The sequence below is a fragment of the Caretta caretta genome, chromosome 6 (genome assembly GCF_965140235.1).
Source record: "Caretta caretta isolate rCarCar2 chromosome 6, rCarCar1.hap1, whole genome shotgun sequence".
Taxonomy (NCBI): Eukaryota; Metazoa; Chordata; order Testudines; family Cheloniidae; genus Caretta; species Caretta caretta.
This window is the reverse complement of record NC_134211.1, coordinates 127,168,620-127,184,733: the sequence shown is the minus strand read 5'-3', so window position 1 is coordinate 127,184,733 and position 16,114 is coordinate 127,168,620. Positions and strand designations below refer to the sequence as shown.

Sequence of the window (16,114 nt, the reverse complement as noted above, 5' to 3'; positions counted from 1 at the left end):
ATAGTCTAATTGAATTAGTGCTTTCCAGGTTCATTTTATGAATTTGTATTACCTTTTGCCCTTTGTTTACCATAACTCACGGTCTTGTGGATGTCAGATAATGAGTTGTACCATCTTGCGCTCATATGTTTCTAGAAATAAAGTTTAAAAAAGGAGAAATAAGCTCATGTGGAGATTCATTTTTAAACAACAGCCTTGACAAATATTGTCCAATGACTTTTTCCTGCCAGGAACTTTTAGCGTGTCATCTTTTCTTAAAGACCTGGAACAAATGAACACTTTAAAAAGAGCTGTGAACTTTTACTCTCAACCAGACCCTTTCAAGATTTCAGTGCAGCATTATCTCCCCATATTTCTCGGTCCTCTGATGGGTCACGCAAGTTGAAAAACGTATTTCCAGGTTCCAGCACCCCGGACTCTGTGCTAATAGCCAATTGTGGGGAAACATTACAACACAGCAGCTGATCTGAATGTGTATGCGACTCTTGTGACATGGTGTGCAAAAGTGAAGACTCGACCTCGATTTTAAAAAGACTCGACTGAAAAAGCTCACATCTAAAAAAAAGGGAAAACAGACAGAAAAGTATATCCAGTTGCCATGGCTACTGCGGGACATGAAAGGAAGAGCTGATGGAACCTTTACACTTATTTAAATGCTTATTATAGCATTATGCAAAACAGGGGAATGAAAGAAGCAAAGAGGTTAACATTCTTATAAGAAAAACAGTCATTCCAGTATGAGCAAGGTAACAATTAAGACGACAAAAACTAAGGCCTTGTTTAAAGTGCGTCATTTGAAATAATGATATAAGTTAATTATGCCCTCTTAAATTAATGAGTAACTGAAAAAACACAAAGAGAAAAGGAGAGAAATCTAGCTGGGCTACAGCATTCAGCTGGAAATCACATTTTAACCTGACAACTGCACTGGTTTAGCTAATACCGTAGCAAACCGCCTCCGTTAGTATCTCTTCTTTGTGAGAGCTCTGCCAGAGTTTGCTGAGCCTGACAAAGTCTCTCTGGCAGTTTTCAGGGCCAGATCTTACTCACCTACCTCAGTGGGAGGTGTCTGCCTTGCCAACCTCAGGTGACTGCTCATGTCAGCATGGGGAACTGGATTTGGCCCTAGGCAGCTCCCCCCAGAATGTCTTTCGATAGCCCCTGCCACAAGCACAGCGTGTTCGTGCTTTGCTGGTGTTTTCGTTTGTTCCTTTGTTTTTCATTTCCAATTATCCTTAAAACTGAGTCATGGAACGGGAGGGGGACAAACAGGAGTGGAAATGAGAGTGGGGAAAATTAGATCTATGTGCAAAGAAGGGGGCCCTCAAGCAAAGCACAGAGCTCCTGTTATCTCAATATACCCAATTTAGCTCTTGGCTATCATGGTGTGCCGGGTGCATACGTAGCTAATGTAACTCACTGGTTAAGACTCCTCTAACATCTAGCCACCAACTCTGTAATAGCCTGGGGGACGACACAGCTACCCCTAGACCGCATGGCCACCCCTGACAGACACAGCAGCTGTGGGTTAGAAGAAAGGAGCAGAAGGGAGGGATCCCCCAGTCTATGAAGTGGTAATGGGGATGGTAGAACATGCTAAGGATGTGTCTGTCTGACGCCTCTCCCATTCCTTGCTTTCCCATTATCCTTCCTTGTGTCTTTGCCTCTCCTCTTGGCCCCTCCCTTACTTTTCCCCACAGTTTCCTGACCTTCTCCTCTGCTGGACAGAGGCAAATTAAGACTAAATGGGTCCTGAATCTGCCAAAAGTTTTGCCTCACTCAAAAAATTTAGCCCTCCAGCCCCCCATCAAAACCCTTCCTCCCAGGTCAAACTCCTCTCCTCCAGGATCAACTTCCCCACCCAGTTCACAAAGGACGCATCTGCCTCCTAAATGAGGCGGCTCAGCCAGCAGCGATCAGCCAGGCCATGGCCCATTGCCTGCTGACTTTGTCCCACGGCCTGCTAATGCTGTCCCAGGCTCACTGCTCCAACTGGGCCACTCTATGGGGCCACCAAAGGAGGGCTCTGCCTTCCTCTATCCCTGCAGGACGAGAAGGAAGGGAATTAGCTGTTCTCTCTCTCATATCCTTGGGAAGGAAGGAAAAGATTTTAAGAGATGCCCCCCACCCTTCCTTGTAATCCCAGCGGGAGCCGGAAGCAGGACTACCCCACCACGTATTTTTCTCATGAGAGGTTGATCAGAGCGGAGTAGAGCAAATTCCATTACATTCGCACTCAGGCCTTTGCGCTCAGCGGGTTCCTGTAGCCATTTGTCAAGTGCTTTTCATCTGAAACATGATTCTTGGATTCAATTACTTTATAAAGTCAATATTTTAGGTCACAGCTTCTGCATCAACAAAGGCATCTCCGGGGACTTGAGTTTAGCACGGCGGAGCTTTAAGTAATGTTCCCTGCACCGCTCTAGCTAAAAAGTCAATAAGGTATGCATGTTTCCCCTCACATTTCATCCTCAGAGGCTGCAAAATTATTGTTTGCTCTTCTACATTTAAGCCATTGAGAAGAGGTGAACGTTCCTGACTGCATTATTTCCAAAGAGCTCAAACGGGTTAACTCTGCATTTTTCCCCATACACTCTTCCTGCTGAAGTCATAAACATTCAGGGGTCAGGCAGTTCACTCCAGCTGAAATTGGTCTCTGTACAGAGGACCAGTACAAAGCCTTGCACACCACTTAACCCTTTGGGTTGATGCCCTACACAGAGATTAATTTCAGCAGCAGAGACTTGTTTGCCCTTTCTCTGCTTATTTTTTTTAAACTTACAGACTAGGCAGTGATCCCACTGCATAGATAATGTTTGAGGTATGTAGGTCCACAGACCCAGTGACCCGACATAAGCTTCCACCCACTTTAGCATGGGCCAATGCATTTTTTAATAGATTTCCTAATTAGCTACTATCATCCATAGGGTGTATAAAAGGGGTCACAGGCACACAGCAATCAGAAGAACTAGTTGGAAATTGCATGCTTGGAACCAGTAATCTGCAATACAGGGACAGTCCAAGTAAGAGTGAAAGAATCTCCCTCTATGGGACTTGTCCTAGGGACAAATCTCCGAGTCTATTTGCTGTTCTTGTTTTTCTGCCTTACCCCTTTCTGATCTGTGCTGAGGTTCCCCAAGCGTGCAGTATGAAGACAAGAGTTAGGATGGGAGGTGGGAAATATAAAACAAGTTAAAAGCTTTGGCCATGGACAAAAAAAGGAGGGAGGAGGGGAGAAAGTTAAGAACATTTTGCCCAACATAATTTGAATTTTTTCATCAAAAAAATCTAAATTCTAACCATTTCACTCAACTCTAATCAAGGAGGTAGGACAGTTATTGTAAAATTAGCAAACCAATTATTTTTAAGTGCAGCTCTAGTAATCAGCTGACATAACATACCTTGGGAAATCCACAAGAAATATGAAATAGAAACCATTCTTTCATTGGTAGTTCTGATTTGTTTGCCATTCATATGCCTTCGATACCACTGTTTTCCTGTTCCCATGTATACCCCAAAACCCAAGTCATCAAAAAAATAAAGATTAATAAAAGACCCAAAAGAGATTGTATTTTGTACACAGAAAAGGAAGAAATCTTGATATTTCAAACTGAGTTGTCATAAGGCTTTTCATCTTAGTAGTTATTTGGAAAGAATCCAAAGGTCCAGAATGAAATGGAGTTATTATTTAGCACTTTTTAATTGAACCACCTTCAGAGTAACCAAGGTAACTCAACCAGCTGTTGAAAAATATTAACTTTGCTCGAGTAAATTTGCAGGTGCCACTGTTTGGGCACACAAGAGTCCCTATTTGCGTGGCTGGTCGCTGCACACCTACACAGTTCGTAAATGCCTGGGGAAGGGTTGTCTTTGATGGGTCTCATAGGTATAATGCGAAGAAAATACAGGGGTGAACAAAAAAACACTTCTTCTCTGGGGTCTTGTCTCCTCTTTCCAGATCCTTGACCTTGTAGAGGCTCAAGAATCCCTGGTGAACGAATGGATTTTCTTGTAGCTAGTGATCTGCCCAGAGGAGAACCATACTATACTGCCCGTGCTTCAGAGCACATTTGATATGATTCATCCCTCGTGTTCCCCGAGTTTAACAGGACGGAGCCACTTCCCTAACTACAGTGGTCGTCTTTAGAAGTGTAGGTCATGCCTGATTAGTGTCGTACTCTGTCCCCCTCTAGTGGTGGCTAGACCAACTAGAGCTTGAGAGCCAGCTACAGCCACAGATAAGAAAGGAAGGTCTGAGAGCAGGCAGTAGAGGCTCATGTGTTAAAATTCAGAGCTCCTGGGTTCAATCCCCAATGCTGACAACCCACCAGGGGTGTCAGTGTTACAGAAGTAAACATTTACTATCAAATGCCTCATACGGAAATTTCCTCTCCTAAATGTAGGGAGAAACTGGTTTCTCAGACACCATGGACTAATACAGGTGGCTTCTGCTGATTTTTGATGCTCAGTATACATAGGCTCTGTGGCTAGCAATGAGATTGTTTCCTTTCTTTTAGTGATCAGCTTCCAGGAAGAGACAGCAGGGGCTGGGGCATTGGCTGAGGAATTCGGAGGTTTCTGTTTCTGGCTGTGGCACTGACCTACTGTGTGGCCTTGGGCACCTCACTGCCTCTGTTTCTCTTCCCACCCTTCATCCGTTTAGACAGTAATCTTCCTGGTGCAGGGGCTGTCCCTTGTTGTTTGTACAGCACTTAGCACAATCGGGCCTTTAGGCCCTCTATAAGCACTGCGGTGATATAAAGTATAACAACGCCCATTAGATGGAATCTAATTTTGAGGCGCAAACTGTATTACATAAACACACCCATAGTCTCTTCCCCTCCCAGCTAGCTGTCAGGGAAGTATTTATTCAGACCCTGCTTACATCCTCCCCCAAGCCGAGAATGTGTCATCCTGGCAAATCACGCTCCAGATTATACCAACTACATGAGTTCTCCTCAAAGGGTCTGAGGAAACTCACTATGGCTGCCACAAGCCTGTGAGCTAAGTGTATCACTTCCTCACTAACCACTCCAGGAGCATCGTACATTAGCCTGTTTACTGGCCTTATAATCCTGTCATGTCTATTGAGAGTGGGCATGGCAGGGACAGTGGGGACTTCTTCTGGGGCTAGGGATGGTGCAGTTTCCCTTGAGGGTACCCCCTCTATGGGCACATGCCCCTGCATCTCTTGCTTGGGTACTGGGATGTCCAGGGCGTCAGGGACACCTTCCACTTGTATGTCCCCTCTGTCCACCAACGTAGGTGCGTCATCATAGGCCTGTTTTTCTTCCAGGAGGCCTCGGAATGTGGGTGGGACAAGCTCATTATCCCAGACTGGTCTCATCATTGACGAGGGGTTGCCAGCAACAGGCCTAAATGCTTCTGCTCTGGGATTTATAGCTGAAGAAGTGGAGCTCTCCCCATGTTCAGCTGATGGAGTCCGGAATCTGGTCTCCATTCTAGGATATTCCATGGTAGTGTCATCCTCTTCAGACTCACTCAGATGTGCTAGATAAAGGGTGGATTAGCCCCCACAGGGCCCACTGCGCATGCTGGGTGGTGGATTTGGTCCAGCACCCCTTTTTCGCCCAGGTCCCATGTCATCATCTATTCCATAAAGCAACATGCTGGCTCCAGGTTGCTTTCTAACCTGGACATAAAGTCCCCAACAGAGTCCGATTAAATCGCTCTGGCTGAGGGTCACCTTGCAGGTGGTAAGATATTGTTCTGGACTTCTTAATTCCTGCCATCCTTAGCACCTCCTTCAGGAGGTTACTCTCAAAGTCCCATCCCTGGTCAGAGTGTATCCAAGCTGGGAATCATAGAATATTAGGGTTAGAAGGGACCTCAGGAAGTCATCTAGTCCCCTCAAAGCAGGACCAATCCCCAACTAAATCATCCCAGCCAGGGCTTTGTCAAACCGGGCCTTAAATCCATACACTGAAAAATATTTCTCCTACAACACTCAAGCAACAGTGATGGCCCTCTGGTCACGTGTGGGATATGCCTACGCATACTGTGTGAAATGGTCAGTCACTACTAAAATGTTCCCAACATCCCTCCTGTCCACTTCTAAACAAAAAGAAATCAATGCATACCAACTCCAAAGGTTTGCTGCTGGTGATATTCTTCAGATATGCTGCTCTAGTGGATATGGTGTGTTCAAAGGAAAACTGAGCGCATGTCTTGCATTTCATGCATACATCCTTGGCCATCCAGGACCAGTAGAACCTACTACGAATAAGTTACAGGGTTCTCTCCATTCCCAAATGTCCAAAGTCATCATGCAGGGCCCTCTTGGCCAGGGCTCTGTACTCTTTTGGTAGCACTAGTTGTGTTCATTGATTTTGTAAGGGACCTACCTTGATCGGGTGCGGCACTCCCTGTATCAGTTTTAATTTGCTCCATTCCCTCAATAGTAGTCTACCCTCAGGGGTAGATGGAATAATTGCAGCAAGGTTTTGCCCCTCTCTTTTAGCAAGTAGTGTGTCCAGAATGTCAGTATCTTGCACTTGGGCTTTTTGCCAGTCAGCAGCATTGAGCATAGGCAACGGAGATTGGTCTAACACAATATAATTCACCGAGGCAGACGGCACACTCTCAGGGGGCAGGCCCAGAGTTTCTGCAACACAACCATGAAGACTCTCACAGGTCTCTGACTCTTGATAACTTCCATTGCAAATAGCTCTCACTCCATCCATAGAAATCACAGCAATTCCCGATGGCTGCAGATGTTCTGTCACAGCATCTGCATCTACATTGCTTCTCCCTGATCGGTATTGAATGTTGAACTCATAGCTAGCCAAGGTGGCCACCCATCTCTGCCCTGTAGCATCCAGCTTAGCACTTGTCAACACATAAGTCAGCGGATCGTTGTCTGTCTACACTTGAAACCTAGCACCATACAAGTAGTCATGAAACTTTTCAGTGATGGCCCATATCAAGGCCAAAAACTCCAGCTTTTGGATGGGGTAGCGAGTTTCACTATCAGACAGCCCTTGGCTGGCAAAGGCCACAGGTTTACATTTGGCTTCAACATCCTGGCATAGGACCACTCGTAAACCCTCCAAATTGGCATCTGTATGTAGGATAAATGGCTTGCTTGGAGTTAGCAAAGACTAGGAGCATGAGTTAGGCAGTTAATGATTTCTCGAAAAGCCCTTTCACATCTCTCATCCCATCATGGTACAAAGGGTTCTAAGAGGCCATAGTGTCTCTGCTCAGGAGGCCTTGGGGACCTCTCCTTACTCTTGGTCTTAGACTTGTTCTTGCTGGATGGGTATCCCCTGGTAAGATCATTCAGAGGCTTTACGATGGTAGCATAATTCTTCACAAACCTGCGATAGTAACCACTAAATCCGAGAAAAGTCTTAAGCTCTCTGTAATTACTTGGGCATGGCCATGTAGTGAGAGCTTCTATTTTATCTGGATCAGTACTCACACCTTCCTGGGACACGATGTGACCCATACTTCACTGATGTTCTGCAAAACTGGCATTTGTCAATTGAAAGCTTCAGACCATAGGCCTCCAAACTGTCAAGCACTTTAAGAAGTCTTTCTTCATGCTCCTCTAAGGTTCTTCCAAATACAATCAGGTCATCCAAATAAACCAAGACTTTCAGTAAGTTCATGTCTCCAACAACTTTCTCCATAAGATGTTGAAATGTGGCAGGTGGCCCAGAGGCATGCATTCAAACTGATAAAACCCTAATGGGCAGATGAAGGCTGTCTTCTCCTTGTCTTCTGCTCCCAGAAGGATCTGGTAGTATCCACTTTGAAGATCCAAGACTGAGAACCACTGGTTTCCCAGCAAACAGTCTAAGGTATCTTGTTCTCGAGGCATGGTGTACTGGTCAGCCACAGTATGGCTCTTTAGGGTGTGGTAGTCGATACACATCAGGATTTTCCCATTCTTTTTACAGACAACCACCAGGGTGAGGCATACGGGCTGCGGGACTCGGTAATGATGCCATTTGCAATCAGCTCCTGAAAATGATGTCATACATCTTCCATCTCTGAGAGAGCAATCTTCCTTTAAGGGTTGAGAGTCGTGAAGTCTGATGTTGTACTCTACCCCTTTTGCACATCCCACTCATGTAGTGAGAATACCCTGGATCTTTCACAAAGTTTCTTCCACAGGCGATGCTTCCACTTCTCAGACAATGGCAAATCTCCAAAGTGAAACTTCGCAGGATCTATTGCCGGAATTTGAGTTTCACACTGGGGTCTTAGGTGGCTGAGTAAATCAATGCAGAGTCACCAAAGCTCTCAAGTACAACTTACCAAAGGAAATGAGAGAGCCCAGAGCAATTAGATTGTCTTGTTACTGCGTCTGCTGGGATCAATGGTTATCTGTAGCTGGATCTCGCCTGACATCAATAGTCTCATGCCGCGCTGCTGGAGCCATCTCACCAGCTATAACCCTGACCACAACATACAGCTCCAAATGTGCTGAGCAGCTTTGCAAAAGGACTTCCGAAAAACGTAGGGACCACTTACTGCACCTCACATGCTCCAGAAGGGACCACCTCAGACAAGAAATCACCACATGCTCCCACAAACTGGGGGGGAGTGGGGGGGGGCAGAAAAATCAGGAAACTGACCTGGAAATCATGCAAAAAAACCAGAACAACTGTAAGCAGGATCTGAATGAATGCTCCCGACAGCTAACTAGGATGGAAAGAGACTATGGGCGTGTTTGTGCTTGCTCTGTTTACATATTCATCAGATACAGCTGTGTCAAAGGATCAACTTCAGCTGGTGCTGGGTACAAATGATCTTAGTACTGAATGCAGGGGTAGTGAAATGCTGTTATCAATGTTGTGATTATTGTGGGAATGCAGGGAAGCAGGACTGTGCTTAACCTGTCCGAAATGTGGGGATCACTCTCAGTTAAAAGAGCCTCATTAAGCAGGGGCTTGAATGTCAGAGCCCTGTGAAAGTAGGAGTGCTGGGGGTAGGAATACCAGCCAAGAGACTGTACCCTTTCAAGGGTTCCTTCCCTCCCACCCCCCACACACACACTGTTCAACAAACAGAGCTAAATAGGCTTACTTAGGAGCATCTTTGGTTATTTTAATTGCTCCATCTGAGCTGAAATCACTTGTGGTGGGCCTGTGTTTAATGTCCAGAGCTGACCATCACTGAGAGCTGAAATCACTTGAGGTGGGGCAGTGTTTCTACCCAGCCTGCGAAGAGCTGAAAATTACTAACAGACTGATGTGCAGAGATCACAGCAGAGAGGCAGGAGGTAGCAGAAGGCAACGGACAGTCGGTGGTGAATGAGTGGCTAATGCGGTGGAGAGGCATGATGAGTGGCCAGCAGGTGGCTGGTGGAGAGGGGTGGTGAGCAGGTGGCCAGCAGGGGGGGCTGGTGGAGAGGGGCAGCGAGCAAGTGCCCAAGCAGTGGAGCGAGAAAGGTACCTCTTTACCCCACCCAGAGGAGAGGTGAACTCTGCAGATGAACCTCTGAACTCTGGGTCTGCACTGACCGAGGACAGCACCTGTGAGTGGGGTGCAGAGAAGGGTCAGGCATGTGAAAGGGACTTTTGAGTTGCTGGACTTAAGAACCTGAGGGGAAAAGGACACTGCCAACCTACTTGGGGGTGGGTCTTTTACTCACCGTTTATGTTTATGAATCCTGTTTGCGGTGTTTTCCCAAATTAACACCCAGTTACTGTCCTCCTTTTAATAAAAAATTTCCTTTCTACACTCGGACTCTGTGCTTACAAGTGGGGAAGTATTGCCTCTCAGAGGCGCCCAGGGGTGGTGTGTAAATTTCCCAGGTTACTGGGTTGGGAGCTTGAGCCAGTTCTGTGTTGTATCAATGGAAAGAAACCTCTAGATAGTGAACCTGGCCCTGGTTGCTGCTGGCTTCACCTGGCAGAAGGGTTACACAACTGTCAAAAAATCATGATGTCAGCCATCCGACAGAAAAACAAAAAGACAAACCAGGAGCAACAGAAGCTTCCTAAAAGGGGGGGGGGCACAACTGGTGCCCAAACCATGGCCCCACCCGAAATCCTGCCCCCGCACCGCCCTCACACTGCCCCTTCCCCCAAGATCCTGCTTCTGCAACGCCTCTTCCCCCTAAGGCTCCGCTTCCTACTCACTCTCTCTGCCCCTTCCCCGCCCCATCGCTCACCCTTACAGCTGGTAAAAGGATATAGGGTCATGGCTCCATGGCCCGCCCTGTTCCAGAGCGCCTGAGTGGAACTGACTACAACGCCACCCCCAGGATCTGCAGATGTGTAAGCTCAAAAGCTTGTCTCTCTCACCAACAGCAATTGGTCCAATAAAAGATGTGACCTCATCCACCTTGTCTCATGAATAGCCTCAGGATTTTAAACACTGCAGAAATGCTCCAGTCTCCTGTCTAGCATATCGCTAGTACAGTGACTAGGAGGGGTGAAATTGTGACTGTACCTTCTGCTGTTTCAGAGCAACACTGCCCCATGAGACATCATCAGGTACATTTAATCTAGTCTCATTATCAAGGGAAGAAGAGTCCTGTCACTTAGCTCAGCAGCTAATCAGGATAATGTATTGTGGTCTGCAGGTATCTTAATGGGATTGCTTAAACCGTGGTTAGCTTTAAATCAGCTTCTCAAAGAATCTGATTACTGCAGACCTCTGTGGGTTTGACAGAGGGAAAAAAAGCCAGTTTGGGCCCCCATTACCATTCCAGGAGTGCTGCCACACGAGACGACCGTGTTAAAATTTGATGGCTTTTGAACACATGCAGGATGTGAGTTGGTATAATACCAACCACACTCTCAGTTATACCCGTGCCAGGTCAGAACACGGGGTGTGGAGGGGGAAGCAAGGTGGAGGGTGACAACCATCTCCGTGCTCCCTTTCCTCCTTAGGGCTGCGTCAGCACCATAATAAAGGGTAAAATACCCACAGGGCTGCTGGAGAGAGATGCAGCATTAGCTCCTGTCCCCAGTCATAGGTCAGGGTTACGAAAGGCTTCCTGCCCTTCCACGTGGCAGCGTCTCCAATTAGAAGCAGGAGTCAGTACAGCCCTACAGTTTACCCGCGTTTAGGGGGACCAGACAGCACATGTGAAAAATCGGGACAGGGGTGGGGGTGGGGGTAATAGGAGCCTATATAAAAAAAAGACCCAAAAATCAGGAAAGTCCCTATAAAATCGGGACATCTGGTCTCCCTACCCGTGTTTCACACTGCCTGATGATTTCACTGATGTGTATGAGGGACCTTTTCGTTCATGCCAGCTGGGGCTACACACGGCAGTTAGAGTACTCCACCAATGCTGCTTCAACGGTGATCTCCGATTGTAGCCACACAAATATTGCTCTAATAGGGGGTCACAGGAGGATGAAATTAAATTAAAACCTGCAAAGCTGAGCAAGAAAGTAAGGTGGAGCCACCTGCTGAACAAACTGACATTAAGTTTACTTGCTAGAATCCTTTCTGTTCCTCACATATAGGAAATATGGGCCTTTGCTTGGTACCTTACGGCATCCGCACAAAGTGGGCGTAAAATGCTCCCAAATGACACTGGTGGTATTTTGCACCCGTTGTCCCTGAGGGTACCCAGGGCTGGAGTCTCCTCTGCCTTGCACCTTATCTATCGTAAGTGTTTTGACGGTATTAGGACAGAGTAGCATCCTCATGCAGTCGGATGCAACTCGCAGTACCACATTCACAAGCATGTGGCCAGACCCACACACTGTTGTCCAGCCCTAATCCACACAGCTCAATGAGACACTGCAACAAACCAGTCACCTGAATGTCCACTCTAGGGACATGTTGGAATTGACTGAGGGAAAAAAGACAGCTAGCTCCAGAGCAAAGTTTAAAAGAACTATAGTGGCCAAGCCAACAGCCAAGATATAACGTGAGGACCTGCAGGAGAACAGCTGCATCCATCGCTGTTCCATCCAACATCCATCCATCCAACAGTTGCTTGTCGCTCTCCAGAGTCTGGATGACTTGCTGGAAGTTGGACAGCTGATTGACAGCATTGTTCATGCATCCACCCAAGCCGAGTCTAGCAAAGTAAGCCAGTCATTTGGCTTCCCGCTGAGTCCCCTTCACATCTGCAATTACATTGAAACTTTCCCCTGTGCCCTGGAACACGGGGCTGAAATCCACTGATGCCTCCATTTGTCAGATGTCATTTTTAAAACAGGGCCCATTAATGAACGTGCCCAACCGCAGAATTATGAAGTCCTAAAACTCACATTGTAACAAACTGCAACATTCTGCCTTCCCAGTGCGCTCTCATCAGATCTGCACAAAATAAGCAAGGGTGAGAATCAAAGAAAAAACCAAGTGGCTGAAAACTGATTTCTCATCCCATGTTTTTCAGTTCTTTTCTCGTTCCCCTGCTGTCTTTCCTTCCCTGTCCCCACTTCTCTTCACCTCCTTCAGTATCTTTTCTTCCCCCTTTTATTGGTTCTCTGTCTCCTTGTAAGACCTGGTCTAGTCTTAAGTTAGGATGACATATGGGTACAGTGCTCAGGGCCGTGTGAAAAATCCACACTCCTGAGCATCAGAGCTATGCGAGCCTAACCCCCTGTGTAGACACAGCTAGGTTGATGGAAAAATTATTCCATAGACCAACAGATGAAACATCTTCTCTGGGGAGCATTGATTAAGTGAAAGCTAAAATACACAAGTCCCAGGAAAGGAAAGCTTTAATGCTTGATAAGGGATTTTCCTACTATTCTTAGTTTCTCAAACTGAAGACTGCTATTTACTTAGGGATGAGACTTCCATCTCCGTGGCTCTAGCCAAAGATAACCCCTGCCAGCTGACAGACAAGAGTAACTGTCCTGTGTAGCGTGCCCTATTCTCTCCTATATGTTAAGAACCGGGGAGAGAAAAAAAATAAATTGTACGTTTAGACTAGTGGTTCCCAAACTTGTTCCGCCATTTGTTCCAGAAAAGCCCCTGATGGGCCGGGCCGGTTTGTTTACCTACCGCATCAGCAGGTTCGGCCGATCACGGCTCACAGTGGCCGCGGTTCGCTGCTCCAGGTCAGTGGGGGCTTCAGGAAGCAGCGTGGGCCGAGGGACATACTGGCCGCCGCTTCCTGCAGGGATCCCTTCTGGCAAGGGATCCAACTGGAGAAGCAGGGCAAGGCCGACAGACGGAAGTAAGCATGAAAGGGGGTTAGTTTTATAAAGTTGCTAACGTGCCAGGTAGAATTTTTAAACATTTGAAATGTAACCAACTAGATTTGCCAACTGGATAAGTGTTGTAGCCAGCGTGAGAATGGAATCTACCCTTTCTGTTGAGTCCAGGGAGCGTTAGCTTACGAAATGAACACTACGTTCTCTTCAGGTCAGCTGTTACCTTGAACAGTCCTGCTGAGCTCAGGAGACTTGGTTACTCCTAACCAATCAACAGTATTAATTCACCCAGAATCACATCAGTAGACAATCAACTGTTCATTGATCAAGCATAGTCATAACTGATGTTCAAGGCATGCACTGAACACAAATAGTCTTACAAACAAATGCCACAGGCTATGGTTGAGGCTCAGGAGCTACACCAAGGAATGATGCAAGTCACCAAGGTTTCTTATTACATTTACTTATGATTCTCACTCATTAGTTCTTTAGTACCCAGCCCATTTATCACCCTTCTAATATTTCTCCAAGGAGTATGACACATTTGTCTTTAAGGCACTTTTAAGAGCATGGTCTCTTTGATAAGAATGGATTGATCAAAAAATGGACAAGTTTAGAATATCAAAACCAAGTGCTAAAAATTAATGTTTTAAATCTCGTAGGCCAATTTGCTTGGACTAGAAAGGAAGGAGGGCATGCCGATAGCACCAGTTAAAATCTGAAATATGTCTCACTAGGGCCTGTAAGCTCAACAAGATCACCGTCAGTTGTTTATGTTAAAGAATGGAAGGGGAAGCACAAACTCTGAAATGAAATCTCTCAGCTGCTGCTTACTCTATTAGTCCTGGAATAAGGGAGAGCCCTTTCCATGTGGCTGGTCTGGGCATTGGTCATGCTGGGGATTGATTCTACATCATCTTTGTGGGTTCAGTCAACTCTTGGTTCTGTGATCCTGGGCAAGGGATCCCACTGGAAGGAGCATTCTTGTGTCCCTGGCTCAGCTCTCCTCTCTTCTCCGTCGCTCCCTGCCCAAGCGAGCATTTCCCACCAGAGCTGCATCTTTTCAGTAGCAGCCCCCAGCTGCTCTGCTGCTCATGCCAGCCCCCGGGTCTGATCCCGTGAGCGCTTTAATGTGTACTTAGCTTTACATGCATGAATGCTCTCTTTGGCTTCATCAGAGTCCTCAGGTCAGAAGTTAATGGGGGAGGTTTAGATTGGATATTAGGAAAAACTTTTTCACTATGAGGGTGGTGAAACACTGGAATGCGTTACCTAGGGAGGTGGTGGAATCTCCTTCCTTAGAGGTTTTTAAGGTCAGGCTTGACAAAGTCCTGGCTGGGATGATTTAACTGGGAATTGGTCCTGCTTCGAGCAGGGGGTTGGACTAGATGACCTTCTGGGGTCCCTTCCAACCCTGATATTCTATGATTCTATGATTCTAATCAGGGCCGGATTCTGGTCCCTCAGCACACCCCACCTGGGAGTCCCATTGGCCCCACCCCCATGCCATGGTCACAGCCCTGTTCTGTCTGCCAGGTTCGTGGGTGGCTTGTCCAGACCTCCATTCTGGTATCAGACAGGCGGGGATCTGACCTGTAGATGGAGGCCTCAGCCCTTACTTACCTCTCTGTGTGGAGTTGCCCCTTTTGACACCACTGCAGCAGATGGCAGCCGGGAAGGCCCACACCCAAAGTCCCCTGTGGAGGTGGTGTTGGTAGGGCCCGCAGTGTGGCAGCTGTCTGGGTTAACTCCTCATTGGAACACATGGGGCAGTTCACCCTTCTTGTTCAGGCTGTCTGCAGACTCAGGAAGACATCGCTGCATCAGTTACACTCGCACCACATTCTCAAGGTTTCCTTTGCAGATTCGGAAGTTATCACGTGACTCCAGGAGCTGGGGCCCTCAACATGGGCCTGCAGTGCCTGTACCTTAATTCACCCCCACCGGGCATAAGTGTTTGCAGGATCTAGGCCTTTGTGAGCTTTACAGGGACATTGCCAGCAACACCCCGCTTTGCTATACTGGTTGTCAAAAAGTCCCATCTTTACGGCGACATTGACAATGAGGGTTTTTGGAGGGCCTCTAGCTGCGTTTCCTGTTCATGTGCCTGGACCATCTCATGAGGACACCTGCATTCGAGGACTGAAGCAGAATGGCACAGAATATGACCCGCGAAAGCTGTGGAAAAGGGAAATTGAGAAAAGATGCTGGAGAAAAGAAGAAAAGGCCTTTTGACTTTCACGATTACAGAATCTGCGTGTCATGAACGCTCTGTAAAATCATCTCCATATAACTGACATTGGTACTAGCATCATTGCTTTGTAGTTCACAGCACGACGCGCCTAAGTAATAAAGGTCCGATTCGTCCCTTCACTTCCATCGGGGTAAAACAGAAGCAACTCACATGAGTTGCACCAGAGGAAAATTGGTGTAAAAAGACAACTGAACTGCTTGCTGTTTTCAGAAGTAACTTTAGCTAGTTATCATCACGCACATAATGAAGAACTTTCAATTAATAGAAGATAATAAAATTATAAGATTCAGCAACAGCAGCAGGAATATTTGACACCAAATAAAAAAGTTCCTCTCTTGACACTCTTACACATTGATAACATTTGATAAAGTCATTAGCTTCACAGGCATTCTCTGGCAAATGAGCCATATAATAGCTTCACGTAAGTGTTATCCTTAAGTGGTAAACCTTCCAATTACGCTTGAAGAGAAATTACTATATGCTGCCAGTTATAGAATCCACAGTTTGGATTTGGTTGAAGCGAGGACGCTCACTTCTCTTAAAATAAAAACCCAACATTGAAGCCAGGTTGGGGGTGGTGGTGGAAAAAAAACAAGTAAAGAAAGAACATATTATGAGACCCGACATTTTTATATTAAAGACTGTCGCGGTCTGTGTATGTCACAGATATCCCACCGCTGTGTATGTATTATACACACACACACACACACACCCCTCAGAAATGCACACCCAGAGAAAAAAAATACAAGATAAA

General features: G+C 46.5%; 1 long non-coding RNA gene across 1 annotated transcript in view; it reads right to left on the bottom strand.

Annotated features, from left to right (window-relative positions):
* LOC142072376 (uncharacterized) overlaps positions 1 to 16,114 on the bottom strand; it is a 303,201-nt gene that overhangs the window by 249,884 nt on the left and 37,203 nt on the right. Inside the window, exon 3 of the long non-coding RNA XR_012668775.1 lies at positions 53 to 131. This is a non-coding gene — a long non-coding RNA (uncharacterized LOC142072376). The remainder of the gene's footprint in view (positions 1 to 52; positions 132 to 16,114) is intronic.